The 15,979-nt window shown below is 40.4% G+C and overlaps 1 protein-coding gene and 1 long non-coding RNA gene across 3 annotated transcripts in view; both read right to left on the bottom strand.

Annotated features, from left to right (window-relative positions):
- Nucleotides 1-15,979, bottom strand: part of BAHCC1 (BAH domain and coiled-coil containing 1) — a 156,952-nt gene that overhangs the window by 94,813 nt on the left and 46,160 nt on the right. The gene's annotated exons all lie outside the window — the stretch shown is intronic.
- LOC127560653 (uncharacterized) lies at nucleotides 13,906-15,659 on the bottom strand. The gene is made up of 2 exons (XR_007953384.1): nucleotides 14,778-15,659; nucleotides 13,906-14,737 (listed from the first exon to the last, which is right to left on the bottom strand). It is a non-coding gene; the product is annotated as an uncharacterized LOC127560653 (long non-coding RNA).

The following is a 15,979-nucleotide window of genomic DNA, read 5'->3' on the forward strand; positions in this document are numbered from 1 at the left end:
GAGCTAGAGTTAGAGAAGCTGGGAGAGGGAGAGAAGAGCATCCAAGATGAAAGAAGAATGAGTCAGAGAATTCTGAGAAGGGGTGTCTCCACTCCTAAACTCAATGGGAGGTGGGGGGAGAAGCAGGGGAGAGGGAAGAAGTATTGCCTGAAATTATTAGCTATTAAATCTCAGAAAACTCTATAAGTCTTGCCTAGGAATCCCCTGCAGTAAGCTTGTGTGAAAACCTCCCCAAAAGCCACAGACAACCCAAAAGGCCAGTTCTTCTCTACCCATAATAGGAAAAATATTTGGACACTGGATCATCAGACAAAACAAATATGGAAACATTTGAGATTCAATGTTGGCCCTCTCCTTCCTCCGCCCCCCCCCCAGCCCCACCCTAGGACTCCACAACCAACAACCCAAAAACTAATAAAAGAAAAGAAAAATTCGGATATAAATCTGGTTTCTATTAAAAGGGTAAATTTAGCCCTGTGGCTGGGGCAGCTGGGGTAGGGCAGCTGAGGCAGGCCATGGGATTAGCTGGGACAGGGTGAGTCAGAGTCAAGAGTCCTCTCTCTGGGGGTTGAGGGAGAGCGGGAACTGATAGAGATGACTGCCTGGAAGGATACAGGCAGAGGGAAGTGAAGGATACAAACCACAGGGAGAAAAAAGGCAAGAAAGGGGGAGAACAGAGGAGCCAGGATGGCCTCACATCAAATAATAAAAACTACGTTTATATAGCAATTTTAGGTTTGCAAAGAGCTTTGCATATTTGATTTCCACAACCTTATGAAGTAAATTCCACAAGTATTTCTATCTCCATTTTACAGATGGGCATATTGAGGCTCAGAGAGGTCAAGTGATTAGCTTGTTGTTGGAGAAGATCTCTGAACCTTGTTTCCAGCACTTTATCCACTAGAGAGGACCTTTTAAACTTTTTCCACTTGCTACCCATTTTTGCTCAAGAAATTTTTACATGGGCCTGGGAATCTAGGTATGTAAAATATATATAAAACAGGTATTCAAATAAAATTTTTACTGTTAATTTTGCAACCCCCCAGAGTCAGTTATGAGACCCCATATGGGGTCACGAACCACAGTTTAAGAAGCTGAGCACATTGTCTATTCTCTGGCCTATCCATAGAAAAAGGGTTGGGGAACTGAGTGGAGGATCTAAGGAAATCACAAGACTGGGCGATCCATGAATTGGGAATAATCTGGAGTTGGAACTAATATCTGGAGTACTACCCTGGATCTGCCCAAGAATACTTCTAAACCCAATCAGTTTCAGAAGTTCTAGACTGGTCAGGGATAAGGGACACAAATTGATAAATGATTCCAGAACCTCCTTGCCTCTCTTTTTAAGATTCTCACACTTTCCCTGGGACTCAGAACCCAAGTTCTACTCTTTCTCAGGGTATCATATCTTTGGTTTTTTCCCATTCCTCTCTTCTCTCAGTGCATCTCATAATATCTTCAGTCAGTATTCCGGGAAGCCATCCATTTGGAGACAGCTTTGAAAACCCCCAGTCCTTTCTAATTCCTGGCCAGGAGAAGACACAACATAGAATTTATCTCCTTTATCTCCTTTCACTGTGCAAGTGGGAGGCAGAAGTGAGGGAGAGGAGACCTAGGGAAACAGGAAAGATTACTGGAGTCTCTTCGCCAAACTAAATTTTTCCCCTTTTAGATTATTTGAGAGAGATTATTATTCCCTGACTGCAACAGCCAGAACACACATAAGAAGGATGACACAGGGAATCACTATGGATGACAATAATGGTGTTAGTGGTGGCAATATTGGGGTCCACCCACTTCAGACCAGCAAGGCTTCAAGGCAGGATGAAAGCCACAAGCAGAGCTAAGTTTTGGAAAACACTGAAATGACATCCAGACCAGTCTCAAGGCATAGCTCTTAGGGACTCAATTCCTCTCCTCCACTCCACAAAAGAGAGGATTATTGTAGTATCCAAACATTTTAGAGATGGTCAGCTAGTCGAACTCATACCTAAAAAACAGTCCCTGCTATAATAGACAAGTGGTGTCTGGTGTGAATGGTACCTAAGGATGGAGCGGTCATCAAATTAGTTATCATCAGTTAGTCTAGTCTGGGGAGAAAAGGCTCATGAATATAAATCTGGATGGCTATGTAGCAGGGATCATCTGGGTAGACAGATCCTTCTTGGGGAGTTTTACTCATGAATTCAGCCTGGGCTACCACCTGTTTAGCTGCATACCTGCATGCTTAAGTCATTCTCTAGTTCTCCTTCCCCTATTCAAGGTGGAATCTAAGGCTCCTGTTTCTTTGGCTACTGTTGATTTTGGTCAGCACCCTCAGTGGAATGAAAATTAATTGTAACATATGCTAGAGAACCCAGAAATGCAAGCTCCTGGATATAGCCATCATAGAAGCAGCTGTTCTCAAATGTCATGGTTGGAAGCAATCTTCCTGTTGGAACTTGATCTTTCACAGAGGAGGACACAAAAGCTTAGAGGGAGAAAGTGGTTTGCCTCAGGTGGCAAAAAGAATCAATGGCCAAGCTTCAGTTAGAACTGGGTTGCCTGGCTGCTTAAATTCTGTATTCTTTCTACTACTCCTGAACAGAGGCAGTGTGGTGGAAGGGAAAGGACCTTGGATTTGTGGTCGGAAAATTTGATTCAGAATCTTGACTCTGCTACTCACTGCTTGTGTGACTCAGTTTCCTCATCTGTAAAATGTAAAAAAGAATAGAGGGGTTCTATTTGAGATCCCCACTAGCCACAAATCTATACTTCTTTTTTTCCTCTTAAAAAATGTGTGTATATATGTAATATATATATGTGCATGTGTGTATATGTATTTTTCTTTCAGCTTCAAATTCTCTTCCTCCTCCCTTTTCCCATTGAGAATGCAAAAAAAAACCCCAAAACAAACAAACAAAAAAAACAAAAAAACGGAAGAGACAGAGAAGAAGAAGAAGAGGAAGAGGAAGAGGAAGAGAGGGAGAGAGGGAGAGAGAGAGGAAAAAAAAGAGGGAGAGGGAGAGGGAGACGGAAAGGGAGAGCAACCCACTACAAACGAATATAATCAAGCAAAACAAATGTATCCAAAAATGTGACTCAATTGGTACTCGGAGTCCAACAGCTCTCAATCTGGAGGTGGGCAACATGTTTTGTCATGAGTCCCCTAGAATATGATTTACAATTCTAAATTTTCCTATGACCCAGAGTGGCTAGGATCATGCTGATTCACAGTAAAGAGAGCATAGTTTCATTTAGGCTTTGCAAAAGAAATATCCCTTGTCAGACAATGTGCCTGGAATTTTTGTTTCAGTTTGGAAAATATGGTCCTGCTACCATGCCACATGTATTCACTGCCTTACACATGGGAGACTTAGTACATTAAAACAGCTGTGGTCACAGATAGCCACACTTGTTAGACACACGTGGCAACTTGACGTATCAGCGAAGCCTAACCAAATTTCATAGCTCCATATGCCCAACTGGGTGCAATTTGTCTCCTCATCCCCCACCCCCAGGAAGGAGGAAGAACATATCCACATTCATAATGACTCATACTTATTGATGGAGAACCTTGATTCCCCTAGATCACCAAACAGCTCCAGAACACACCCCCTCCCAAGTTCTCTGACAAATAAGAGTAAAAGTCCAAGGCTCCATTTCTCTGCCACTGGTTACTATTTTTTTGTGTATGTGTGTGATTTGGGGTTTGTGGGGGGAACTCTTTGTTTCTTTGTTTTGTAGTTTCTGCTCTCTTAACCCAAGCTCAAATCCTCTCATTCTCTCAGCTTCCTCAGAACTGTCCAATGACCTCTCTCCTTATCACCTCACTAGAATTGTTCTGGATAGGAAGGAGGCCAAAAAAAAAAAAAAAAAAAAAAAGGGAAGAAAGAGGTAGCTAATTCAGAATCCAAAGCTTCTAGATCAGAAGGTACCCCTAGATTCCAGAATAACAAGAGAACTGAGGAGGGTGAGGAGTTGAGTCAAGAGTGGCCCTATAAAAAACAGGATGGGGTTTAAGATGTAGCAGCTTTCAGTCCTTCAAGTGAATCCCACTGTCTCTTTTTCCAGTGTTCCCTTTTCTTATTTCATCGTCAACCCGTTCCCTCTACTGAACATAGAGGGGACTGGCCAAAAAGCTATGAAAGGCTAAGTGCAAAGCTATCCCAACAGCGAAAAATAACCACTCAAGACACTGATTTTCTCATGACAAAGGATGACATATGTCACACTGGGACAATCTGTGTGGTGGCCCTATTGACCAGGTGACCTTCTTTGCCCTCCTGATTTTTCCTGATCCAGATGCTGAATTCTGTTGGTTGCTAGTGGATGGAGACTATTTACTAATAGGGGAGGGCTCACTGTCTCCCTATTTTTATTTTCAGTTCCCCAGGGCCCAGGCATTAACTACTCCTTTTTGGGTACTTCCCTACCAGCAATCTCCAACCACTCTCCATAATCTGAGTTTATACTCATAGTTCTTTATAGGATAATAGCTTTAGAATTGGTAGCAGGAGTACTTTGCAGTCAACTCTGACCAGCTGGCTCTTGAGCAAATTGTAAAATTGTGGGTGAGCATTTACACCTGGGCTGTTGTTTTGTTGATTGTCTAGACTTAAGAAAGCAACGGGGAAAATGTTACAAATGAAGATTAAACTTTCAGGTATATCGTGTGTATATTCCTATATTTTACCCCAAAGTTGGTAGTTAAACATTTACTAGCATGTTCAAGGGGTGATCTAGTCCAGACCACTCATTTTAGGAAAAAACAAAAACAATGAGGCCAGAGTTATTAAAAGGTCAATGACATAGAAAATATCAGAACCAAATTTTATTCCCAGGTATTCTTGTCTCCAAATTTAACAAATTTTCCATTACACTAAATAGTGACTTCTGACTTATTTTACTGACATTATTTTCCTTGATCTTCACAAACATGCTCTGAGATAGGTGATGCAAGTATTACCCCCATGAGGGTTAAAGAAATTAAGTGAATCTCTCATGTTAACTCCAAGTGATGCGTCAAAGCAAAGCACTAGATGGGTGTATTCCTCACCATCCAAGCTATTGCCAAGACATTGTCCAATATATTCTCTTCTTTTCCCTGACACAGTCACCACTCCAGTTCAGACCCTCAGCACTTCATGCCATTATTATTGCAGTAAACTACTACAAGCCTTCTTTGAGCTTCTCCCCACTTCATCCTTCATTTATCAATAAAGTGATTTTCATAAAATGCAGGTCTAATCAAGTCACCTTTCTATTCAGAAAACTCTAGTGGTCTCTTTTTGCCTCCAGGAGCAAAAACAAAATGTTCTGTTTGGCATTCAAAGCCCTTAATGACCTACTCCCTTTCTACCTTTCTACTCTTATAGCTCACCTCCTTGATATGTACTCTTTGATTCAGTAACATTGACCCTCTGGCTATTCCATGAACAAGGCACTCCATCATTCCTGCGCTTCAGGCATTTTCTCTCGATGTCCCCCATGTCTGGAATGGTTTCCCTTCTCCACTGTGACTTCTGACCTTCCTGGCATCCTTTAAGTTCCAGACTAAAATCCCATCTTCTACTCATTTTAGAAAAAAACAAAAACAATGAGGCCAGAGTTATTAAAAGGTCAAAGACATAGAAAATATAGCTTTATCTTTTAACATAGTTTGCTATATATATTTGCATATATTCATTAGTACATTGTCTCTCTCATTAGATTGTAAGCCCTTCAGGGGCAGGGACTGTCTTTTACTTCTTTTTGTATCCCTAGCACTTAGCACAGGATCTGGCACATAGTAGGTACTTAATAAAAGTTTATTGAATTAATAGAATATTAGACTTGGAGTCTGGAAGAGTTGAATTTAAATCCCGCCTCAGATAGTTAACTGTTTTCCTCAGCAAGTCACTTAACCATCTCTCTATGCCTCAGTTTCCTACTCTGTAAAATGGGGATAATAATATCACTCATTCCCCAAGGTTTTTGTGAGGATCAAATAAGATAGTATTTGTAAAGCATTTAACACACACCAAGCACAGCAGGTGCTTAATTCATGCTTGTACTTTCCTTCCTTTTGTCTACAGATCCAGAAATCTCTCTCTCTTTCCCATCAGTTCTAACATAATGCCTTCCCTTCAAACCAAATCACCACCTAGGAGTTTGTCTTAGTTGCCAAGCTGAGAGTAAAGTTTATTATTTTTAACTCTTCTCTTCCTTGCCCCCAGAATAATAAAATTCCTTCTTGAAATCAGTAAAACCAGAACTTTTTGCAATAACTCAGGAAGGACTTGTTTTTTTATTTTACTTTTACCCAGGGGTCGAGGGTGAAATGTGTGTGTGGGAGGGGGAGGTTCTAATATGGGGATTGCCATATTTATCAGCATATGAGATGTTCTTTTGAAGATGCAAAGTGGAGTTGAGAAGATCTAGCACTCAAATAAAAGAAAAAGGACTAGAATATGGAAAGCATTTCATCAATGAACAATAAGCAAATATTAAACATTTATGTGCCAAACACTGTGCTAGACACTGCAAATAACAAGAGGAAAAGGAAATAGTCCTCAAGATGTTTGTATTCTATAGGGGAAACTACAAGCATTTAAGGAGGGGATATAGGGAGAAGAGGATACTAAACTATACTATTTTAACATCACCAATAGGGTTCTTGGGGCCTAACCAGGATTTCCAGAAAAAGAAAATGTTTATGAAACTAGTAATTCTGAACAAAGTGCGAGTCACTCCAGGTCATAAAGAATCAATCAACTCATATCTGGTTTCTACTTCAGAGCCTGGACAAGGTCCTTCTTTCCTCCTCTCTGCCCACCCCTACGCCTTGCCTTCTCATTCATACCTAGCACTCCCCAACATGACCACTATCCTCACTATCCTGAGTCATTGGTTCAGGTTTAGCCTGTGTTCCTCCCAAAGCAACAGGATACTGAGACTAAGTGGGAGTGATTCAGGACAGAACATTAGCCTCCAAAGAAGGGTAAGAATACAGCTGAGAAAGGAAACAGGACAAACCAGCAAACAGAAAAAACAGAGGCAACCAAGTAATGGAGGGGGAAGAAGGACATCTGTATCTGGAGGGGTATTCACAGGGAATAAGGGACCAAGGGGATGGAAATAGGAAAACAATTAGGAACTATGCTAGAAAGGTTACTAAACTGTTCATACTCTTTGGCCCATGATACCAAAGCTGGGCATCGAACCCTAAAGAAATTAAAGATAGACAGGGAAAGTCCCACACATGCCAAAATATCCTTTGCAACACTTTTTGTGGTAGCAACCCCCCCCCAAAAACTGGAAGCAACACAGTGTCCATTAATTGAGGGAATAACTGAATTTACTGGTATAAGAATATAATAAACTATCACTGCATCAGAAGAAAGGTTGAATATGAAAAGAGAAAAAATAAAATAGGGAGAAAAGAGAAGTAGTCTAGGACTGAGAAAAACAGTGGTAGAAATGGTAAGGAGACATAAAATGAAGTGACAGTATTAGGAAACCTGAGATAAAGGAAAAGATGGGAATTGAGATAGGAATAATGAGAAACAAGGGAGAATTAAGGGTGAATAAATATTCTGGGGAGAATTTCAATCTGTGCCATGCAGGTTTTTTTCCACGGCCCAACCCCCATATCTGTCTGTCCCCTTCCTGATCTTAATAACTGGGAGGTGGGGAGGGTTTTGGACCTATTCTAAAATCCAAGTGCCATCTGGATTTGTCTGCAATTCGTCCATGAAATTTCCCAGCCAAGATTTACTTGAATATAATCAGTTCCTTGAGCCCCTTAAGCATTTATGCAAATGAAGAACCTCCATCCTGTCTTGTCATTAGAGGAAACCATAGTAGCATCTAGAGTAAAGATGGACAAGAACTTAGCACTTAGGAAAAAAAACAAACATGGAAAGAATGAAAGACAAACCCAGATTCTGAGGAAGAGACAAAACTAGAGATAGAAAGAGAAGAAAACCCAGAGATAGACAGAGACCTAGAAAGAGTGAGGGAGAAAGATAACGAGAGAGATTAAAGGAGAGTCAAACCTAGAGAGAGAGAGCCCCAGAGAGTAAGTAACAGAGACCCCAAGAGAAGCACACGCACTGCAACATGGGGACTTGTGAAGAGAAAATAAATTGTAATGAACATGTAAAAGGCAGTAAATGTTTTGTGGGAAATGAGATATGACAGGCAGGGATGGAGGGAAATGGAGAAAATACAGGGATCCAATTAACTTAAAATGCTGTTTATTTTTCAGCAAGATTGCATCACCCTGAGGGGGGAAAGAGAGCAGAAACCCTGGACCAAAGCTGAACAGCCCTGGGTACAGGCCCCCAAGGACACACTCTTCTCCCCCTCCCCCAAATCTACATTCAAGAACTCCCCAAAGTACAGTCTGCTGGCAACAGTATCTCTTAACTGTAAAGATGGGGATTTCTGCATCTCATTCTTCATATCCTGGAAGTTCCATAGCTTTCTTGTCCAAATTGCTCTGGTCAGGAGGAGGATGCCAGAATAATCCCCCACCCTCTCACCCTTCATTTTATATAGTTAGAGTCAGTAAGGCACCGAGAGGGTGAATGACACACAGTATGAGGCAAAGCTCAAAAAAGAATGCAAGCCCCCCACCCACATCCCAGTCCAGGTTTCCTTTTTTATTTTATTTATTTTTTTCCTTTTTAAATAACAAGCTGCATCCTCCCATCTCCCTTCCCATTTCAGCCTAGCTCCAACCAAAGAGTTGTCTACAACTCTTGCCTCCCATTTCCTCACCTTGCTTCTCCCCCTTGAGATATGCTTTCTGCTCCATTTTGCATCATTCAGCTGAAACTACTCTCTTCAAAGGTACTTGTGATCTCCTGACTGCTAAATCTGAGAGTCACTTCTCAGGTCCCCATCCTGCTGGACACTCTATTGCATCTTTTAACACTGGATAGTTGTCCTCTGGCTACAAGGATGCTGCTCTCTCTCTTGGTTCCATGCCCCACTCTTCTGTCTCATTTGCTGGATACCATATACCTTCCAGTCCCCTTGTTCCAGTTCACAGCTATGGGACTCCTTAACTCTTCCCTAATCCTCATTTTCCATATTCAGTCAGTTGCCTCCTCCATACCCTACTCAGATAGTCTCCAAGGTTCTGTTCTGGGTCTTCTTCACACTCTATGTTTCTCATCCTTGGTGATCCCATCAGTTCCCAGGGGTTCAATTATCATCTCCATGCAAATGATTCCCGGATTTATAAATCCAGTCTGAATCTCTTTCTTAAACTCCAGTCTCAAATTGCTGACTCTCTGATGAACACCTCCACGTGGATATCACACTAGCATCTCATACTTAACAGCCTTCAAGTTTCTCTTCCCTCCAATCTATTCTCTACAACTGCTAAGGGGATTTTTCTAAAACATAGATCTAACTATGTTATGCTCAATGAGTTCCACAAATATAGATTCCTTGGTTAATTTGGCTTCTTTCAAGCTTTTCACTCTTCTAACAAGTCTAACAATTCCCAAGAACCACTTCTCTACTTTCAGTTGCTCAAACAGGATTTCATCTCTTGCTTCCCTGCCTTGATTGTACCTCATGCCTGGAATGCTCTGTTCTGTCACCTTAAGTTCCTTTAAGGCTCAATTCAAAGGCTACCTTCTGTAAAAGGTCCTTCTTGGTTCCAGCTATTAATGCAATGCCTACTCCTTTTCTATGGTGGAGCAGTGGAGAGAGTGTTCACCTTGAAGTCAGGAACACTCTGAGTTCAAATCTGGCCTCAGACACTTACTAACTCCGTGATTCCTAGCAAGTCAGGTAACCTTGTTTGTCTCAGTTTCTTCATCTATAAAATGAACCGGAGAAGGAATCAAATCACTTCAGTATCTTTGCCAAAGAAAATCTAAATGGAGTTACAAAGATTAGGACACAAACAAAAATCTGTTTGTTTTTTTTTTTTTTGTCTTGTTATGTGCCTCATTATTTACATGATGGCTTTCCTCATTAAAATGTATATTCTTTAAGGGCAGAGATTGTAATTCTTCCCAATCCCCGCTCCTTTGTATTTTCAATGTTTAGCATAGCTCCTGCACAAAGTAAATGCTTAATAAAGTTTTTGACTGATAAAATAGAAATCGTTTTTTTTCCCTAGAAATCTATGTCTCCTTTCAAACTTTTCTCTTACTGTTGAGGGAGCTTCTCTCTCTCCTCATTCAGATTCACAATTTTGGACATGTTCACAACTCTTACCCTGCCTTCATTTTTCCTTATCCAATCAGCTGCCAAACCTTGTCATTTCTACCTCCACAAAATCTCTTGTAACCCTGCCTCCTTTTTATCAACTCTCATCATGGTATAAGGGAAGCTTCCACCCCCTCATTCAAGCAACTGTTGATTCTCCCAGATCTCTGTGGGTGATGATCTGCACCAAGGAGCCATATGTCCTTTCTCCTGAGTAAGCTTTTTTTTTTAATGCGAGTCCTGCATCTTTGCTCTCTCTTTACCTCCTTCAGAGGCTTCCTCCAGCAACTGAACACTTACAAAAACCGTCCCATTCCATAGTTGTTCCCTTTGACAGGACCACTGCCTCATGTTTTCTGTAGAACCTTTTATTCACCCAAATGTATTGAATGCACCATGAGGGCCTGTAGGACCCATCATCTACCTTCTGGGGTTGCCTAGGATGGCTTACTACTTCTGCCTTTTCTCAGAGCTCTCTGCTGGAGTGTAAGACTAAAATTCAAGAAAGGCAAACCTTCTTCATCATCTCATTTCTTTTTTGTGGGAGATGCCCAATAAAGCTAAAACAAGGTACCTTTTCCTCTTCCCTTTCCCCTTTCATTTTTTGGGGGAGGGATAGGAGGAGCTTAACTGTCCATCTGAACCATCCGCAATGTTAGTATCCTCTCGATGACCTTTATTAGCTAAATGACATAGAGCAAATCACCTCCTTTGGGTCTCAGTTTGTTCATCAATAAAAATGGGACTAATGAAAATTATACTTCTCCCCCCCCACCTCACAAAGTTGTTTTTTGGAAAATGATCATCAAAACTTAAAGCAATCATTATGAGTTGATATTATTAGAACTTAGACAAAAAACATTTGTTTGGCATTCTCAATAGCCCTCTAACTGAATTTAGCATTTCCTCCAATTATTTAAAAATATCATACTAAAACAGCTCTCTTTGCGTCACCAGGCTTCCAGAAGAATTCATGGCACCCCCCAAAAATCAAAAATCTCAGAGCTAAAATTTTTAGTTGTAGAAGGTACTGCCCTGAATTGGTATATGTATATGTAGGCTTTTGTTTTTATATCACAAGAATTCTCCATCATACCATTCTCCTTCTACCATTGAACCCTTCCCTGTAACAAAGAAAAATATTTAAGCAAAGCTATCGTATTGCCCTCCTCTCCTGGTATAAACTGAAACCCACATATGTATTCGCCTCCTCTTTGAAAAGTGGCAGTTATAGTGTAGCATTTTAAAAAATCAGTTCTCTAGACTTAGATTTATCCATTTGGTTTTTATACTTTGTTATACTTTATATTATAATCATTTTCTATATTGTTTTCTGGGTTCTGTTTCACTTTGCCTCACTTTGTATAAAATCCCTCAAATTCATTGTTTCTTGAGACATAATACAATTATTCCCTTATAAAATTTATGTGATCATTCCCCAGTGTATGGGGATTCTTGCTACCACAAAAAATGATGCTACCAATAATTTATAACTGCACCTCCCACTTTTATAGCTGAGGAAACTGAGGACCCAAAAGAGTCTCACAATGGCCAAGGTAATACAGAGAGTTTTGTGTCATAGCAGTATTTGGAGTCCTAGTCTTCCTCTTCCCAATCCAATTCTTTTTCTAATTAATCTTGACTCTCAGGGCCTCCCATGCTGCACCTGGCCTAACAACTACCATCTATTCTCACTTGACCCAAAGTTAGATTCAGCCCCTCAGCACTATAACAAATAGAGCTTCTTGGGACACTACTACACTATTGGTGATACTATAAACTGATCCCACACAGTTTTGGGGATCATGGAATTATGACCAAAGAGTTACACAACTGTGTTAAGACAAAAAATTGACAGAAGTATATTTCCCAAGGTGATCAGGGAAAAAGGAAAAGTGCTTATATGTTCTAAAATATATGTGAGCTCTCCTTGTAGTGGCAAAGAACGAGAAACTGAGAGGACGTCTATCAATTGAGGAATGGCTAAACAAGCTGTGGTATATGATTGTGACAGAATACTACTCTGCTATAAGAAATGATGAGTTGGTTATTTTTTTAGAAAAACATGGGCATTCTTGCAAGATATAAGTGAAATGAGCAGAACCATGAAAATATTACATAGAGTAAGAGTATATTGTTTGAAGAACAACTGTGAATGATTAAGTTATTTTGCATATTACAAATACTCAAATAAATTACAAAGAACCTATGAAGGAAGATGATGTCTACCTTCAAAGAAAGAACTGATAAGTAGAAGTATGTATAATATGGCTTTACACATACATATTTTATATATATACATGCACATACATATATGACAAATGGTGGTCTTCTCTGGTATGGAAAGGGAGAAAGACAGTAAATTGTAGCAAAAAAACTTTTTTTAAATTAAAAAAACAAACAAGTTCAGCTTCTCAAAGAACCTTTGCGCCAGGATCATTTCATAAACATAGAATAGTTGATATATTCTCCCTTCATAGTATAACTTGAGGCTGCTTCCCCAGAAGGAAAAAAAATCAGCAACTTCTTTTTTTCAATAGTATACCACTTAACTTCCCCATCCTCCTCTCTTTTGGTCCCCTAGTGATTACTATTTCCAACTAGCCTATGCATATCACAGGTCCCATCTATTGCAAACTTCCCATGGGCAGAGGCATGTTTCTTATTTTAGTATTTTCCACTATATCTAGGGTTGTACCAAAAAAAACCTCCTCAGATTGAATACTACAAATCAACTCAGAGGAAAAAACTTCTAAAAGGTAGGTAGGGAGTCAGTTTCCAGATAGTCTAAGATGATACAGTGCCTTCTTTTTCCTAACTTCTAGTCAGAGAAATATAAAGAGTGCCAGGTCATTACCTGGACCTCAAAATACTTATCCCCTTATGCTTTGGAGAAGTCTAACCACTCACTTTCAACTCAAAGATATCTTCTTCCACTTCTGTTTAGGTTAACAAATATTTATTAAATGTCTACTATGTGTCAGACACTAAGCTAAGTTCTGGGATACAAAGACCAAAAAAATCAAAAACCAAAAATACCACCAACTACCAACAAAAAAAAAAAACAAAACTAAAACTAAAGTAACCCAGTCCCTGATATCAAGAAAATTATACACAGACTGATGAAAGTGACAATATAAAAACAATTGTACAAACAAGATATATTACAAATTAAACTGAAGATAATCAGCAGGGTAAAAAGGGGGAATGGGGAAAGACTTCTGGAGAAGGTAGGATTTTAGCTATTCAAGGCTGATGTGGGTTGTAAACACATTCATTCATTCATTCATTAAGTTTTCACAGAGCCCCTATTCTGTTCAAGGCATACATAGTGTGTTGTGGTTATAGACAGTACAAAAAGGAGGAAGCCCAGGGGTGTGCTCCTGGGTGCCAGCTCCAACTAGGAGTCTTCTGTTCAATTTTCATTGAGTATTTAAACCTCAGACATCACACTATGAATCAAGGCTTGTTTGATTGCTTAGATGTAAGAAAGTGATAGAGAAAATGGCAATAAAACAGATTAAACTTAAAAGTGTCATGCTTTTTAGTCTTTTTTTTTTTTTTTTTTTTTTTAAGGAAAGCTGATTGTTAAACAATTACAAGCACAATTCTGGTGAAAACCCAATTATCAAGAGCAGGTGACTAAGAAGAGTAGGCAGGACCTAATTTTATGGTCTCTAAATCTTATCTTTATATAACTGGAAAAAATCCAGGGGTCCAAATCCTGTGGAATTCCATTTGGAATCTTGAAGAAGCTTAAAAGAAGAATCAGTATTGGTTCATCCCTCAACCAACTCACCTGGATCTCCAGTTTTGTTTAAAGGTGTTGGAAGGGGTGGAACTCTGGTTAATAAATGGGGACACGTCAGCTGAATAACTGCTTGTTTTTTATCACACCCTCAGATCTGGAATGGAGGACTGAATTGTCAGACTGAGGGGGATGGAGGGTTAGAGAGGGAGATGTTATCAGGGTTTTAAAAAAATCCTATACTAACATTCATGGTTTGGAGGGCAATAAGTGAGATTTGTCACCTCTCTGCCCTGTGCTACAATCCTACTCCAATCCTGAGCTGAGATCAGGCTGCTGAGGAGTGAGGGCACCAGCCACTGGGAGCAGAGCCAGCTCAGCAGCAGAGTTCTGGGAGGGCTGGACTGAGATCTTCCAAAATAAACATCAGAGAAAAGAAACAAACATTTGAACAAGAGAGAGAGATAAGGACACATGCAGACTCTTTCAGGAACACACTCACATGTTCGTGGTCACACACACTCACACAGAAATACACACACACAAGCAAACACATTTGCCTAGAAACACTCTCTCCCACAAATGAAGTCTCGTGCCCACTGTTTCACAAATATACACAACTCACCAATATGTAAAACCAACTCAGTCAAGCCACAAATACTTACAAACTCTGTCTCTGTGTCTTTCTGTGTCTGTCTCTGTGTCTTTCTGTGTCTGTCTCTGTGTCTCTCTGTCTGTCTCTGTGTCTCTCTGTCTGTCTCTGTGTCTACCTCTGTCTGTCTCTGTGTCTACCTCTGTCTGTCTCTATGTCTACCTCTGTCTCTGTGTCTACCTCTGTCTGTCTCTGTGTCTACCTCTGTCTGTCTCTGTGTCTACCTCTGTCTGTCTCTGTGTCTCTCTGTCTGTCTCTGTGTCTACCTCTGTCTGTCTCTGTGTCTACCTCCCCCCCCCCTCTCAATTTCTCTGTCCCTTCCTTTGTCTCTGTCTCTTCCTCTGTATGTATCTGTCTTTCTCTTCCTCCCCCTTTCATTCCTAGGGCAACGCCAAGGATTCAGGCCAGCCTAAGGACAGAGACTGGGGCAAATTACACTGTACTCCCATCACATCTATGGTCCCTACCCCCAGAACACTTTTTATAGAAATGAAATTAAAATAAAAGGTCTGTCCTTGAGGGGAAAGAGAAATCCCCTGAAGAGCAACAAGCAGCATTAGGGATAAGTGTGGAAAGCAAGGACAACTCCTTGTTTTGTTGATTGAGATTTAAGGAGGACTGACAAAGTCCTAGAATAAAAACATGTCTTTCAATAAATGAATGAAAAATGATCAGAATGCTAAGTTGTAAGGGACCTTACAGATCACAGGGGAAAGAAAGCTGAATTTAGAATCAGACCACTTTAATTCAAATCTTGGTTCTGCCATGTATCACCTGAATGATTTGGGGTTAGTCATTTAAACTCCCTGGGACTGAGTTTCCAAATCTGTAAAATGAAGGGGTGGGAGAGTAAATGACCTTGAAATTCTCAGATTAGAACCTGGAACTCTTAACTCCCAAGCTGACTTAAAAGTTCATCATATTGCCTCTGAATAGACTGCATGAACAAGAGCTTCAACTTTTTTTTTCTCCTTAAGATTTTTAAAATTGGGAGACTTCCTTGAGTTCCCAACTCCTGTTACTCCCAGAAACCAGCAGCTTGGCTTAATGACATACACCCAAAGAAACACACTCATATCCACAAATCTCCATACATTAGGTCACCCCCATTCTCCCCCTCTTCATTCTCCCCCCCCCACTTGTCTTGGATCAGACTGGGTCTCTGTCCTCAGACTACAGGAGCTGCAACTCTAGAAAGAAGGGAAAACATTTGCCTACTGTGGGCCCACCTGTTATCACTGAAGACATGTACGTACCCCCAGCCTCTACTTGTTCCTAACCCTTTTTCAGCTTCTTCAGGGAGGATTCCATCTCCTCCGACTCCTTGCCTAACCCCCAAGAAATTTTAAACAACACAGGTCACCAGGCACATGCCCAAATGC

This window comes from Antechinus flavipes, chromosome 4 (genome assembly GCF_016432865.1).
Source record: "Antechinus flavipes isolate AdamAnt ecotype Samford, QLD, Australia chromosome 4, AdamAnt_v2, whole genome shotgun sequence".
NCBI classification, from domain to species: domain Eukaryota; kingdom Metazoa; phylum Chordata; class Mammalia; order Dasyuromorphia; family Dasyuridae; genus Antechinus; species Antechinus flavipes.